Source organism: Heterodontus francisci, chromosome 45 (genome assembly GCF_036365525.1).
Source record: "Heterodontus francisci isolate sHetFra1 chromosome 45, sHetFra1.hap1, whole genome shotgun sequence".
In the NCBI taxonomy this organism is placed as follows: Eukaryota; Metazoa; Chordata; class Chondrichthyes; order Heterodontiformes; family Heterodontidae; genus Heterodontus; species Heterodontus francisci.
In genome coordinates, this window is record NC_090415.1 from 17,918,308 (window position 1) to 17,933,772 (window position 15,465).

General features: G+C 39.7%; 4 non-coding genes across 4 annotated transcripts; all 4 read left to right on the top strand.

Annotated features, from left to right (window-relative positions):
• Window positions 1–6,501: 6,501 nt before the first annotated feature.
• Window positions 6,502–6,573, top strand: trnag-ucc (transfer RNA glycine (anticodon UCC)). The gene has a single exon. It is a non-coding gene; the product is annotated as a tRNA-Gly (tRNA).
• Window positions 6,574–8,596: 2,023 nt separating this feature from the next.
• On the top strand, window positions 8,597–8,668 carry trnag-ucc (transfer RNA glycine (anticodon UCC)). The gene has a single exon. It is a non-coding gene; the product is annotated as a tRNA-Gly (tRNA).
• A 4,118-nt stretch (window positions 8,669–12,786) lies between these two features.
• On the top strand, window positions 12,787–12,858 carry trnag-ucc (transfer RNA glycine (anticodon UCC)). The gene has a single exon. It is a non-coding gene; the product is annotated as a tRNA-Gly (tRNA).
• Window positions 12,859–14,880: 2,022 nt separating this feature from the next.
• trnag-ucc (transfer RNA glycine (anticodon UCC)) lies at window positions 14,881–14,952 on the top strand. The gene has a single exon. It is a non-coding gene; the product is annotated as a tRNA-Gly (tRNA).
• Window positions 14,953–15,465: the final 513 nt, after the last annotated feature.

A 15,465-nucleotide genomic window follows, 5' to 3' on the forward strand; every position in this document is an offset into this window, starting at 1 on the left:
TAGGTCTGGCAGCATCTGTGGAGAGAGAAGCAGAGTTAACGTTTCAGGTGAGTGACCATTGATCAGAATATTTGCAGCACTTTCTGATTTTATTTCAGATTTCCAGCATTCACAGTATTGTGTTTCTGTTAACATAATCGTGTTGCTCAGGTGCAAGTTGAAACCATTGTACAGCATTCTATTAATCAAAGCGCTGGACCAGCGCAGTATAGTAAGCGATGGTGGTATAGTGGTGAGCATAGCTGCCTTCCAAGCAGTTGACCTGGGTTCGATTCTTGGCCAATTCAACCTTAAATTGCAAGTTTTCTTCATGTTGCAGTATTTTACAAACGAAAAACATGTCAAAGCTTTGACAGAATTGAAATTGATAAAATATTCTTATCATCCAATCAGATTCATTCTCCCGCTTGATTGGCGTCACCCTGGAGCAAGTTTGTTTCCTTCAAGTGTTTCTCCAATTTCCTATTGAAATCATTGATTGTCTCTGCTTCCACCACACTTGTGGACAGACATTGCAGTTGCAATGGAGCAGGGAAAGCAAAAAGTGCTTCCTCACATTTCGCTGCATCTCTTTCCCAAAACCATCAATCTGTGTCTCCTGGTCCTTGTACCATCAACTAATGGGAACGGGTTATCCTTGTCTAACTTACCTACACCTGCATCAGATCTCCCCTCAATCCACATTGCTGGAAGGAGAACAACCACCTACTTAGATAACACAATCCAGAGCCATCTATCCAAGCTTTTCAATAGCATAAGAATAGTTGTGTTGTAAGTAGTATAGATAGGAGCATAACTTCAAGAGACTTTGATAGATTAACTGATTGTCTCTGTCCAACGCACCAGATTTTCTGTATCACCTGAACACTGCTCACAGCTGTATAAAGTTTAGAGTATTTTCATGGCTTACATTTATGCAAGAACTGCAATGTTAAGGTTGGATTGTGAAGCATGACGGTCATCTTCTCTGAACTATGTTAAAATGTCATGTTGAGAGATGTGTCAGTGTGGAAGATGCACGTAGCCATAGGAAAAAAAAAGGCAAGTCATGTAGCTGGAGGAGAATCCACAAAGTGGGCGCGATGGACCGTGACATATTTTACGTTTGTGACAAATAAGGACAGCTAAAATAATAGGATTAATGATATGCTTTGTACATCAATATATTGAAGTCTGTTTGATCTGTTGCTTGCTTTATTATGAAATGTGTTTTCAAGGCTATACTTTGTTTAAACCTTTTTGTGAGAACAATGGGAGAGTCACCAGCACTCCTTGCATGGAGAGAGATGAGATCAAGGCAGAATTAAAGAAACAAATGTCTGTGATCAGCAAGAATGTAACCTTTAGGATCCTTGCTAAAATAGAAAGAATCGGGAAACATCTGTACTGTGTGTAGATTCAACCATTAACTAACTAGTGTCAAACAATGATGTCAACCTGGACCAATTAGGACACTTGGAACAATTCAAAACTAATATGGTAACATCCTTGCACCACAAGAAGGATAAAAGAAAGGGTGTTACAGGACATCGTCAGCACACTTAGAGAGGGGTCAACAGAAGATCGTTGTACTTAAAAGGAAAAGCTAGAATATAGTCAAAAAAATACAGCAAGGGATGAAGAAGGAGAGCAGTCCGTGCGGCAGCAAGCACAGAAACAAGAACGGGTGTTGTGTGTTACTGAATATCTATTACCATTGTTAAGTATTAACTTTGTACATCTTGGTTAAGCCTAATAAACTCTCTGACATGGTCACATAACTTGAGTTTGTACCTTGTCGGTCTATCTTGGTCAGGAATCTAAAGGTGAGACGGGTTGGGTATTCTCTGTCTCACCTCTGTTCAGGTAACATCTACCTGAAACATACAGCTCTTTACTATATGCATACATTGCTGTGTATTTTGTCCTCCTTAAACTTCGAAATTGTGGGCCCGTTAAAAACATTGTTCTTCGTACAGTTTTCTGCGTCACTCCACTGCATAGTTCTGCCCAGTAAGCAAAAAGGATCAGTTCGCTACTAAACTCTAAAATAAAAGCAAAATATTGCAGATGCTGGAAATCTGAAATATTAATAAGAAATGCTGGAAATACTCAGCAGGTCTGGCAGCATCTGTGGAGAGAGAAGCAGAGTTGACGTTTCAGGTGAGTGACCATTGATCAGAATATTTGCAGCACTTTCTGATTTTATTTCAGATTTCCAGCATTCACAGTATTGTGTTTCTGTGAACATAATCGTGTTGCTCAGGTGCAAGTTGAAACCATTGTACAGCATTCTATTAATCAAAACGCTGGATCAGCACAGTACAGTAAGCGATGGTGTTATAGTGGTGAGCATAGCTGCCTTCCAAACAGTTGACCTGGGTTTGATTCCCTGCCATCGCAACCTTAAATTGCAGGTTTACTTTATGTTGCAGTATTTTACAAACGAAAAAAATGTCAAAGCTTTGACAGAGTTGACATTGATAAAATATTGTTATCATCCAATCAGATTCATTCTCCCGCTTGATTGGCGTCACCCTGGAGCAAGTTTGTTTCCTTCAAGTGTTTCTCCAATTTCCTATTGAAATCATTGATTGTCTCTGCTTCCACCACACTTGTGGACAGACATTGCAGTTGCAATGGAGCAGGTAAAGCAAAAGGTGCTTCCTCACATTTCCCTGCATCTCTTTCCCAAAACCATCAATCTGTGTCTCCTAGTCCTTGTACCATCAACTAATGGGAACGGGTTATCCTTGTCTAACTTACCTACACCTGCATCAGATCTCCCCTCAATCCACATTGCTGGAAGGAGAACAACCACCTACTTAGATAACACAATCCAGAGCCATCTATCCAAGCTTTTCAATAGCATAAGAATAGTTGTGTTGTAAGTAGTATAGATAGGAGCATAACTTCAAGAGACTTTGATAGATTAACTGATTGTCTCTGCCCAACGCACCAGATTTTCTGTATCACCTGAACACTGCTCACAGCTGTATAAAGTTTAGAGTATTTTCATGGCTTACATTTATGCAAGAACTGCAATGTTAAGGTTGGATTGTGAAGCATGACGGTCATCTTCACTGAACTATGTTAAAATGTCATGTTGAGAGATGTGTCAGTGTGGAAGATGCACGTAGCCATAGGAAAAAAAAAGGCAAGTCATTTAGCTGGAGGAGAATCCACAAAATGGGCGCGATGGACCGTGACATATTTTACGTTTGTGACAAATAAGGACAGCTAAAATAATAGGATTAATGATATGCTTTGTACATCAATATATTGAAGTCTGTTTGATCTGTTGCTTGCTTTATTATGAAATGTGTTTTCAAGGCTATACTTTGTTTAAACCTTTTTGTGAGAACAATGGGAGAGTCACCAGCACTCCTTGCATGGAGAGAGATGAGATCAAGGCAGAATTAAAGAAACAAATGTCTGTGATCAGCAAGAATGTAACCTTTAGGATCCTTGCTAAAATAGAAAGAATCGGGAAACATCTGTACTGTGTGTAGATTCAACCATTAACTAACTAGTGTCAAACAATGATGTCAACCTGGACCAATTAGGACACTGGGAACAATTCAAAACTAATATGGTAACATCCTTGCACCACAAGAAGGATAAAAGAAAGGGTGTTACAGGACATCGTCAGCACACTTAGAGAGGGGTCAACAGAAGATCGTTGGTACTTAAAAGGAGAAGCTAGAATATAGTCAAAAAAACACAGCAAGGGATGAAGAAGGAGAGCAGTCCGTGCGGCAGCAAGCACAGAAACAAGAATGGGTGTTGTGTGTTACTGAATATCTATTACCATTGTTAAGTATTAACTTTGTACATCTTGGTTAAGCCTAATAAACTCTCTGACATGGTCACATAACTTGAGTTTGTACCTTGTCGGTCTATCTTGGTCAGGAATCTAAAGGTGAGACGGGTTGGGTATTCTCTGTCTCACCTCTGTTCAGGTAACATCTACCTGAAACTTACAGCTCTTTACTATATGCATACATTGCTGTGTATTTTGTCCTCCTTAAACTTCGAAATTGTGGGCCCGTTAAAAACATTGTTCTTCGTACAGTTTTCTGCGTCACTCCACTGCATAGTTCTGCCCAGTAAGCAAAAAGGATCAGTTCGCTACTAAACTCTAAAATAAAAGCAAAATATTGCAGATGCTGGAAATCTGAAATATTAATAAGAAATGCTGGAAATACTCAGCAGGTCTGGCAGCATCTGTGGAGAGAGAAGCAGAGTTGACGTTTCAGGTGAGTGACCATTGATCAGAATATTTGCAGCACTTTCTGATTTTATTTCAGATTTCCAGCATTCACAGTATTGTGTTTCTGTGAACATAATCGTGTTGCTCAGGTGCAAGTTGAAACCATTGTACAGCATTCTATTAATCAAAACGCTGGATCAGCACAGTACAGTAAGCGATGGTGTTATAGTGGTGAGCATAGCTGCCTTTCAAGCAGTTGATCTGGGTTTGATTCCCTGCCATCGCAACCTTAAATTGCAGGTTTACTTTATGTTGCAGTATTTTACAAACGAAAAAAATGTCAAAGCTTTGACAGAGTTGAAATTGATAAAATATTCTTATCATCCAATCAGATTCATTCTCCCGCTTGATTGGCGTCACCCTGGAGCAAGTTTGTTTCCTTCAAGGGTTTCTCCAATTTCCTATTGAAATCATTGATTGTCTCTGCTTCCACCACACTTGTGGACAGACATTGCAGTTGCAATGTAGCAGGTAAAGCAAAAAGTGCTTCCTCACATTTCCCGGCATCTCTTTCCCAAAACCATCAATCTGTGTCTCCTAGTCCTTGTACCATCAACTAATGGGAACGGGTTATTCTTGTCTAACTTACCTACACCTGCATCAGATCTCCCCTCAATCCACATTGCTGGAAGGAGAACAACCACCGACTTAGATAAGACAATCCAGAGCCATCTATCCAAGCTTTTCAACAGCATAAGAATAGTTGTGTTGTAAGTAGTATAGATAGGAGCATAACTTCAAGAGACTTTGATAGATTAACTGATTGTCTCTGCCCAACGCACCAGATTTTCTGTATCACCTGAACACTGCTCACAGCTGTATAAAGTTTAGAGTATTTTCATGGCTTACATTTATGCAAGAACTGCAATGTTAAGGTTGGATTGTGAAGCATGACGGTCAACTTCTCTGAACTATGTTAAAATGTCATGTTGAGAGATGTGTCAGTGTGGAAGATGCACGTAGCCAAAGGAAAAAAAAAGGCAAGTCATGTAGCTGGAGGAGAATCCACAAAGCGGGCGCGATGGACCGTGACATATTTTACTTTTGTGACAAATAAGGACAGCTAAAATAATAGGATTAATGATATGCTTTGTACATCAATATATTGAAGTCTGTTTGATCTGTTGCTTGCTTTATTATGAAATGTGTTTTCAAGGCTATACTTTGTTTAAACCTTTTTGTGAGAACAATGGGAGAGTCACCAGCACTCCTTGCATGGAGAGAGATGAGATAAAGGCAGAATTAAAGAAAAAAATGTCTGGGATCAGCAAGAATGTAACCTTTAGGATCCTTGCTAAAATAGAAAGAATCGGGAAACATCTGTACTTTGTGTAGATTCAACCATTAACTAACTAGTGTCAAACAATGATGTCAACCTGGACAAATTAGGACACTTGGAACAATTCAAAACTAATATGGTAACATCCTTGCACCACAAGAAGGATAAAAGAAAGGGTGTTACAGGGCATCGTCAGCACACTTAGAGAGGGGTCAACAGAAGATCGTTGGTACTTAAAAGGAGAAGCTAGAATATAGTCAAAAAACACAGCAAGGGATGAAGAAGGAGAGAAGTCCGTCCGGCAGCAAGCACAGAAACAAGAACGGGTGTTGTGTGTTACTGAATATCTATTACCATTGTTAAGTATTAACTTTGTACATCTTGGTTAAGCCTAATAAACTCTCTGACATGGTCACATAACTTGAGTTTGTACCTTGTCGGTCTATCTTGGTCAGGAATCTAAAGGTGAGACGGGTTGGGTATTCTCTGTCTCACCTCTGTTCAGGTAACATCTACCTGAAACTTACAGCTCTTTACTATATGCATACATTACTGTGTATTTTGTCCTCCTTAAACTTCGAAATTGTGGGCCCGTTAAAAACATTGTTCTTCGTACAGTTTTCTGCGTCACTCCACTGCATAGTTCTGCCCAGTAAGCAAAAAGGATCAGTTCGCTACTAAACTCTAAAATAAAAGCAAAATACTGCAGATGCTGGAAATCTGAAATAATAATAAGAAATGCTGGTAATACTCAGCAGGTTTGGCAGCATCTGTGGAGAGAGAAGCAGAGTTAACGTTTCAGGTGAGTGACCATTGATCAGAATATTTGCAGCACTTTCTGATTTTATTTCAGATTTCCAGCATTCACAGTATTGTGTTTCTGTTCACATAATCGTGTTGCTCAGGTGCAAGTTGAAACCATTGTACAGCATTCTATTAATCAAAACGCTGGACCAACACAGTACAGTAAGCGATGGTGGTATAGTGGTGAGCATAGCTGCCTTCCAAGCAGTTGACCTGGGTTCGATTCCCAGCCATCGCAACCTTAAGTTGCAGGTTTACTTTATGTTGCAGTATTTTACAAACGAAAAAAATGTCAAAGCTTTGACAGAATTGAAATTGATAAAATATTCTTATCATCCAATCAGATTCATTCTCCCGCTTGATTGGCGTCACCCTGGAGCAAGTTTGTTTCCTTCAAGTGTTTCTCCAATTTCCTATTGAAATCATTGATTGTCTCTGCTTCCACCACACTTGTGGACAGACATTGCAGTTGCAATGGAGCAGGTAAAGCAAAAGGTGCTTCCTCACATTTCCCGGCATCTCTTTCCCAAAACCATCAATCAGTGTCTCCTAGTCCTTGTACCATCAACTAATGGGAACGGGTTATCCTTGTCTAACTTACCTACACCTGCATCAGATCTCCCCTCAATCCACATTGCTGGAAGGAGAACAACCACCTACTTAGATAACACAATCCAGAGCCATCTATCCAAGCTTTTCAATAGCATAAGAATAGTTGTGTTGTAAGTAGTATAGATAGGAGCATAACTTCAAGAGACTTTGATAGATTAACTGATTGTCTCTGCCCAACGCACCAGATTTTCTGTATCACCTGAACACTGCTCACAGCTGTATAAAGTTTAGAGTATTTTCATGGCTTACATTTATGCAAGAACTGCAATGTTAAGGTTGGATTGTGAAGCATGACGGTCATCTTCTCTGAACTATGTTAAAATGTCATGTTGAGAGATGTGTCAGTGTGGAAGATGCACGTAGCCATAGGAAAAAAAAGGCAAGTCATGTAGCTGGAGGGGAATCCACAAAGTGGGCGCGATGGACCGTGACATATGTTACGTTTGTGACAAATAAGGACAGCTAAAATAATAGGATTAATGATATGCTTTGTACATCAATATATTGAAGTCTGTTTGATCTGTTGCTTGCTTTATTATGAAATGTGTTTTCAAGGCTATACTTTGTTTAAACCTTTTTGTGAGAACAATGGGAGAGTCACCAGCACTCCTTGCATGGAGAGAGATGAGATAAAGGCAGAATTAAAGAAAAAAATGTCTGGTATCAGCAAGAATGTAACCTTTAGGATCCTTGCTAAAATAGAAAGAATCGGGAAACATCTGTACTGTGTGTAGATTCAACCATTAACTAACTAGTGTCAAACAATGATGTCAACCTGGACCAATTAGGACACTTGGAACAATTCAAAACTAATATGGTAACATCCTTGCACCACAAGAAGGATAAAAGAAAGGGTGTTACAGGACATTGTCAGCACACTTAGAGAGGGGTCAACAGAAGATCGCTGGTACTTAAAAGTAGAAGATAGAATATAGTCAAAAAAACACAGCAAGGGATGAAGAAGGAGAGAAGTCCGTGCGACAGCAAGCACAGAAACAAGAACGGGTGTTGTGTGTTACTGAATATCTATTACCATTGTTAAGTATTAACTTTGTACATCTTGGTTAAGCCTAATAAACTCTCTGACATGGTCACATAACTTGAGTTTGTACCTTGTCGGTCTATCTTGGTCAGGAATCTAAAGGTGAGACGGGTTGGGTATTCTCTGTCTCACCTCTGTTCAGGTAACATCTACCTGAAACTTACAGCTCTTTACTATATGCATACATTGCTGTGTATTTTGTCCTCCTTAAACTTCGAAATTGTGGGCCCGTTAAAAACATTGTTCTTCGTACAGTTTTCTGCGTCACTCCACTGCATAGTTCTGCCCAGTAAGCAAAAAGGATCAGTTCGCTACTAAACTCTAAAATAAAAGCAAAATACTGCAGATGCTGGAAATCTGAAATAATAATAAGAAATGCTGGAAATACTCAGCAGGTCTGGCAGCATCTGTGGAGAGGGAAGCAGAGTTAACGTTTCAGGTGAGTGACCATTGATCAGAATATTTGCAGCACTTTCTGATTTTATTTCAGATTTCCAGCATTCACAGTATTGTGTTTCTGTTAACATAATCGTGTTGCTCAGGTGCAAGTTGAAACCATTGTACAGCATTCTATTAATCAAAACGCTACACCAGCACAGTACAGTAAGCGATGGTGGTATAGTGGTGAGCATAGCTGCCTTCCAAGCAGTTGACCTGGGTTCGAATCTCGGCCATCGCAACCTTAAATTGCAACTTTCCTTTATGTTGCAGTATTTTACAAACGAAAAAAATGTCAAAGCTTTGACAGAATTGAAATTGATAAAATATTCTTATCATCCAATCAGATTCATTCTGCCGCTTGATTGGCGTCACCCTGGAGCAAGTTTGTTTCCTTCAAGTGTTTCTCCAATTTCCTTTTGAAATCATTGATTGTCTCTGCTTCCACCACACTTGTGGACAGACATTGCAGTTGCAATGTGGCAGGTAAAGCAAAAAGTGCTTCCTCACATTTCCCGGCATCTCTTTCCCAAAACCATCAATCTGTGTCTCCTAGTCCTTGTACCATCAACTAATGGGAACGGGTTATCCTTGTCTAACTTACCTACACCTGCATCAGATCTCCCCTCAATCCACATTGCTGGAAGGAGAACAACCACCGACTTAGATAAGACAATCCAGAGCCATCTATCCAAGCTTTTCAACAGCATAAGAATAGTTGTGTTGTAAGTAGTATAGATAGGAGCATAACTTCAAGAGACTTTGATAGATTAACTGATTGTCTCTGCCCAACGCACCAGATTTTCTGTATCACCTGAACAATGCTCACAGCTGTATAAAGTTTAGAGTATTTTCATGGCTTACATTTATGCAAGAACTGCAATGTTAAGGTTGGATTGTGAAGCATGACGGTCATCTTCTCTGAACTATGTTAAAATGTCATGTTGAGAGATGTGTCAGTGTGGAAGATGCACGTAGCCATAGGATAAAAAAAGGCAAGTCATGTAGCTGGAGGAGAATCCACAAAGTGGGCGCGATGGACCGTGACATATTTTACTTTTGTGACAAATAAGGACAGCTAAAATAATAGGATTAATGATATGCTTTGTACATCAATATATTGAAGTCTGTTTGATCTGTTGCTTGCTTTATTATGAAATGTGTTTTCAAGGCTATACTTTGTTTAAACCTTTTTGTGAGAACAATGGGAGAGTCACCAGCACTCCTTGCATGGAGAGAGATGAGATAAGGGCAGAATTAAAGAAAAAAATGTCTGTGATCAGCAAGAATGTAACCTTTAGGATCCTTGCTAAAATAGAAAGAATCAGGAAACATCTGTACTGTGTGTAGATTCAACCATTAACTAACTAGTGTCAAACAATGATGTCAACCTGGACAAATTAGGACACTTGGAACAATTCAAAACTAATATGGTAACATCCTTGCACCACAAGAAGGATAAAAGAAAGGGTGTTACAGGGCATCGTCAGCACACTTAGAGAGGGGTCAACAGAAGATCGTTGGTACTTAAAAGGAGAAGCTAGAATATAGTCAAAAAAACACAGCAAGGGATGAAGAAGGAGAGAAGTCCGTGCGGCAGCAAGCACAGAAACAAGAACGGGTGTTGTGTGTTGCTGAATATCTATTACCATTGTTAAGTATTAACTTTGTACATCTTGGTTAAGCCTAATAAACTCTCTGACATGGTCACATAACTTGAGTTTGTACCTTGTCGGTCTATCTTGGTCAGGAATCTAAAGGTGAGACGGGTTGGATATTCTCTGTCTCACCTCTGTTCAGGTAACATCTACCTGAAACTTACAGCTCTTTACTATATGCATACATTACTGTGTATTTTGTCCTCCTTAAACTTCGAAATTGTGGGCCCGTTAAAAACATTGTTCTTCGTACAGTTTTCTGCGTCACTCCACTGCATAGTTCTGCCCAGTAAGCAAAAAGGATCAGTTCGCTACTAAACTCTAAAATAAAAGCAAAATACTGCAGATGCTGGAAATCTGAAATAATAATAAGAAATGCTGGTAATACTCAGCAGGTCTGGCAGCATCTGTGGAGAGAGAAGCAGAGTTAACGTTTCAGGTGAGTGACCATTGATCAGAATATTTGCAGCACTTTCTGATTTTATTTCAGATTTCCAGCATTCACAGTATTGTGTTTCTGTGAACATAATCGTGTTGCTCAGGTGCAAGTTGAAACCATTGTACAGCATTCTATTAATCAAAACGCTGGACCAACACAGTACAGTAAGCGATGGTGGTATAGTGGTGAGCATAGCTGCCTTCCAAGCAGTTGAGCTGGGTTCGATTCCAGCTCATCGCAACCGTAAATTGCAGGTTTACTTCATGTTGCAGTATTTTACAAACGAAAAAAATGTCAAAGCTTTGACAGAATTGAAATTGATAAAATATTCTTATCAGCCAATCAGATTCATTCTCCCGCTTGATTGGCTTCACCCTGGAGCAAGTTTGTTTCCTTCAAGTGTTTCTCCAATTTCCTATTGAAATCATTGATTGTCTCTGCTTCCACCACACTTGTGGACAGACATTGCAGTTTCAATGGAGCAGGGAAAGCAAAAAGTGCTTCCTCACATTTCGCTGCATCTCTTTCCCAAAACCATCAATCTGTGTCTCCTGGTCCTTGTACCATCAACTAATGGGAACGGGTTATCCTTGTCTAACTTACCTACACCTGCATCAGATCTCCCCTCAATCCACATTGCTGGAAGGAGAACAACCACCTACTTAGATAACACAATCCAGAGCCATCTATCCAAGCTTTTCAATAGCATAAGAACAGTTGTGTTGTAAGTAGTATAGATAGGAGCATAACTTCAAGAGACTTTGATAGATTAACTGATTGTCTCTGCCCAACGCACCAGATTTTCTGCATCACCTGAACACTGCTCACCGCTGTGTAAAGTTTAGAGTATTTTCATGGCTTACATTTATGCAAGAACTGCAATGTTAAGGTTGGATTGTGAAGCATGACGGTCATCTTCTCTGAACTATGTTAAAATGTCATGTTGAGAGATGTGTCAGTGTGGAAGATGCACGTAGCCATAGGAAAAAAAAGGCAAGTCATGTAGCTGGAGGGGAATCCACAAAGCGGGCGCGATGGACCGTGACATATGTTACGTTTGTGACAAATAAGGACAGCTAAAATAATAGGATTAATGATATGCTTTGTACATCAATATATTGAAGTCTGTTTGATCTGTTGCTTGCTTTATTATGAAATGTGTTTTCAAGGCTATACTTTGTTTAAACCTTTTTGTGAGAACAATGGGAGAGTCACCAGCACTCCTTGCATGGAGAGAGATGAGATAAAGGCAGAATTAAAGAAAAAAATGTCTGGGATCAGCAAGAATGTAACCTTTAGGATCCTTGCTAAAATAGAAAGAATCGGGAAACATCTGTACTGTGTGTAGATTCAACCATTAACTAACTAGTGTCAAACAATGATGTCAACCTGGACAAATGAGGACACTTGGAACAATTCAAAACTAATATGGTAACATCCTTGCACCACAAGAAGGATAAAAGAAAGGGTGTTACAGGGCATCGTCAGCACACTTAGAGAGGGGTCAACAGAAGATCGTTGGTACTTAAAAGGAGAAGCTAGAATATAGTCAAAAAACACAGCAAGGGATGAAGAAGGAGAGAAGTCCGTGCGGCAGCAAGCACAGAAACAAGAACGGGTGTTGTGTGTTACTGAATATCTATTACCATTGTTAAGTATTAACTTTGTACATCTTGGTTAAGCCTAATAAACTCTCTGACATGGTCACATAACTTGAGTTTGTACCTTGTCGGTCTATCTTGGTCAGGAATCTAAAGGTGAGACGGGTTGGGTATTCTCTGTCTCACCTCTGTTCAGGTAACATCTACCTGAAACTTACAGCTCTTTACTATATGCATACATTGCTGTGTATTTTGTCCTCCTTAAACTTCGAAATTGTGGGCCCGTTAAAAACATTGTTCTTCGTACAGTTTTCTGCGTCACTCCACTGCATAGTTCTGCCCAGTAAGCAAAAAGGATCAGTTCGCTACTAAACTCTAAAATAAAAGCAAAATACTGCAGATGCTGGAAATCTGAAATAATAATAAGAAATGCTGGAAATACTCAGCAGGTCTGGCAGCATCTGTGGAGAGAGAAGCAGAGTTAACGTTTCAGGTGAGTGACCATTGATCAGAATATTTGCAGCACTTTCTGATTTTATTTCAGATTTCCAGCATTCACAGTATTGTGTTTCTGTTAACATAATCGTGTTGCTCAGGTGCAAGTTGAAACCATTGTACAGCATTCTATTAATCAAAACGCTGGACCAGAACAGTACAGTAAGCGATGGTGGTATAGTGGTGAGCATAGCTGCCTTCCAAGCAGTTGACCTGGGTTCGATTCCCGGCCATCGCAACCTTAAATTGCAACTTTCCTTTATGTTGCAGTATTTTACAAACGAAAAAAATGTCAAAGCTTTGACAGAATTGAAATTGATAAAATATTCTTATCATCCAATCAGATTCATTCTGCCGCTTGATTGGCGTCACCCTGGAGCAAGTTTGTTTCCTTCAAGTGTTTCTCCAATTTCCTTTTGAAATCATTGATTGTCTCTGCTTCCACCACACTTGTGGACAGACATTGCAGTTGCAATGTCGCAGGTAAAGCAAAAAGTGCTTCCTCACATTTCCCGGCATCTCTTTCCCAAAACCATCAATCTGTGTCTCCTAGTCCTTGTACCATCAACTAATGGGAATGGGTTATCCTTGTCTAACTTACCTACACCTGCATCAGATCTCCCCTCAATCCACATTGCTGGAAGGAGAACAACCACCTACTTAGATAACACAATCCAGAGCCATCTATCCAAGCTTTTCAATAGCATAAGAATAGTTGTGTTGTAAGTAGTATAGATAGGAGCATAACTTCAAGAGACTTTGATAGATTAACTGATTGTCTCTGCCCAACGCACCAGATTTTCTGTATCACCTGAACACTGCTCACAGCTGTATAAAGTTTAGAGTATTTTCATGGCTTACATTTATGCAAGAACTGCAATGTTAAGGTTGGATTGTGAAGCATGACGGTCATCTTCTCTGAACTATGTTAAAATGTCATGTTGAGAGATGTGTCAGTGTGGAAGATGCACGCAGCCATAGGAAAAAAAAAGGCAAGTCATGTAGCTGGAGGAGAATCCACAAAGTGGGCGCGATGGACCGTGACATATTTTACGTTTGTGACAAATAAGGACAGCTAAAATAATAGGATTAATGATATGCTTTGTACATCAATATATTGAAGTCTGTTTGATCTGTTGCTTGCTTTATTATGAAATGTGTTTTCAAGGCTATACTTTGTTTAAACCTTTTTGTGAGAACAATGGGAGAGTCACCAGCACTCCTTGCATGGAGAGAGATGAGATAAAGGCAGAATTAAAGAAAAAATGTCTGGGATCAGCAAGAATGTAACCTTTAGGATCCTTGCTAAAATAGAAAGAATCGGGAAACATCTGTACTGTGTGTAGATTCAACCATTAACTAACTAGTGTCAAACAATGATGTCAACCTGGACCAATTAGGACACTTGGAACAATTCAAAACTAATATGGTAACATCCTTGCACCACAAGAAGGATAAAAGAAAGGGTGTTACAGGACATCGTCAGCACACTTAGAGAGGGGTCAACAGAAGATCGTTGGTACTTAAAAGGAGAAGATAGAATATAGTCAAAAAACACAGCAAGGGATGAAGAAGGAGAGAAGTCCGTGCGGCAGCAAGCACAGAAACAAGAACGGGTGTTGTGTGTTACTGAATATCTATTACCATTGTTAAGTATTAACTTTGTACATCTTGGTTAAGCCTAATAAACTCTCTGACATGGTCACATAACTTGAGTTTGTACCTTGTCGGTCTATCTTGGTCAGGAATCTAAAGGTGAGACGGGTTGGGTATTCTCTGTCTCACCTCTGTTCAGGTAACATCTACCTGAAACTTACAGCTCTTTACTATATGCATACATTGCTGTGTATTTTGTCCTCCTTAAACTTCGAAATTGTGGGCCCGTTAAAAACATTGTTCTTCGTACAGTTTTCTGCGTCACTCCACTGCATAGTTCTGCCCAGTAAGCAAAAAGGATCAGTTCGCTACTAAACTCTAAAATAAAAGCAAAATACTGCAGATGCTGGAAATCTGAAATAATAATAAGAAATGCTGGAAATACTCAGCAGGTCTGGCAGCATCTGTGGAGAGGGAAGCAGAGTTAACGTTTCAGGTGAGTGACCATTGATCAGAATATTTGCAGCACTTTCTGATTTTATTTCAGATTTCCAGCATTCACAGTATTGTGTTTCTGTTAACATAATCGTGTTGCTCAGGTGCAAGTTGAAACCATTGTACAGCATTCTATTAATCAAAACGCTACACCAGCACAGTACAGTAAGCGATGGTGGTATAGTGGTGAGCATAGCTGCCTTCCAAGCAGTTGACCTGGGTTCGAATCTCGGCCATCGCAACCTTAAATTGCAACTTTCCTTTATGTTGCAGTATTTTACAAACGAAAAAAATGTCAAAGCTTTGACAGAATTGAAATTGATAAAATATTCTTATCATCCAATCAGATTCATTCTGCCGCTTGATTGGCGTCACCCTGGAGCAAGTTTGTTTCCTTCAAGTGTTTCTCCAATTTCCTTTTGAAATCATTGATTGTCTCTGCTTCCACCACACTTGTGGACAGACATTGCAGTTGCAATGTGGCAGGTAAAGCAAAAAGTGCTTCCTCACATTTCCCGGCATCTCTTTCCCAAAACCATCAATCTGTGTCTCCTAGTCCTTGTACCATCAACTAATGGGAACGGGTTATCCTTGTCTAACTTACCTACACCTGCATCAGATCTCCCCTCAATCCACATTGCTGGAAGGAGAACAACCACCGACTTAGATAAGACAATCCAGAGCCATCTATCCAAGCTTTTCAACAGCATAAGAATAGTTGTGTTGTAAGTAGTATAGATAGGAGCATAACTTC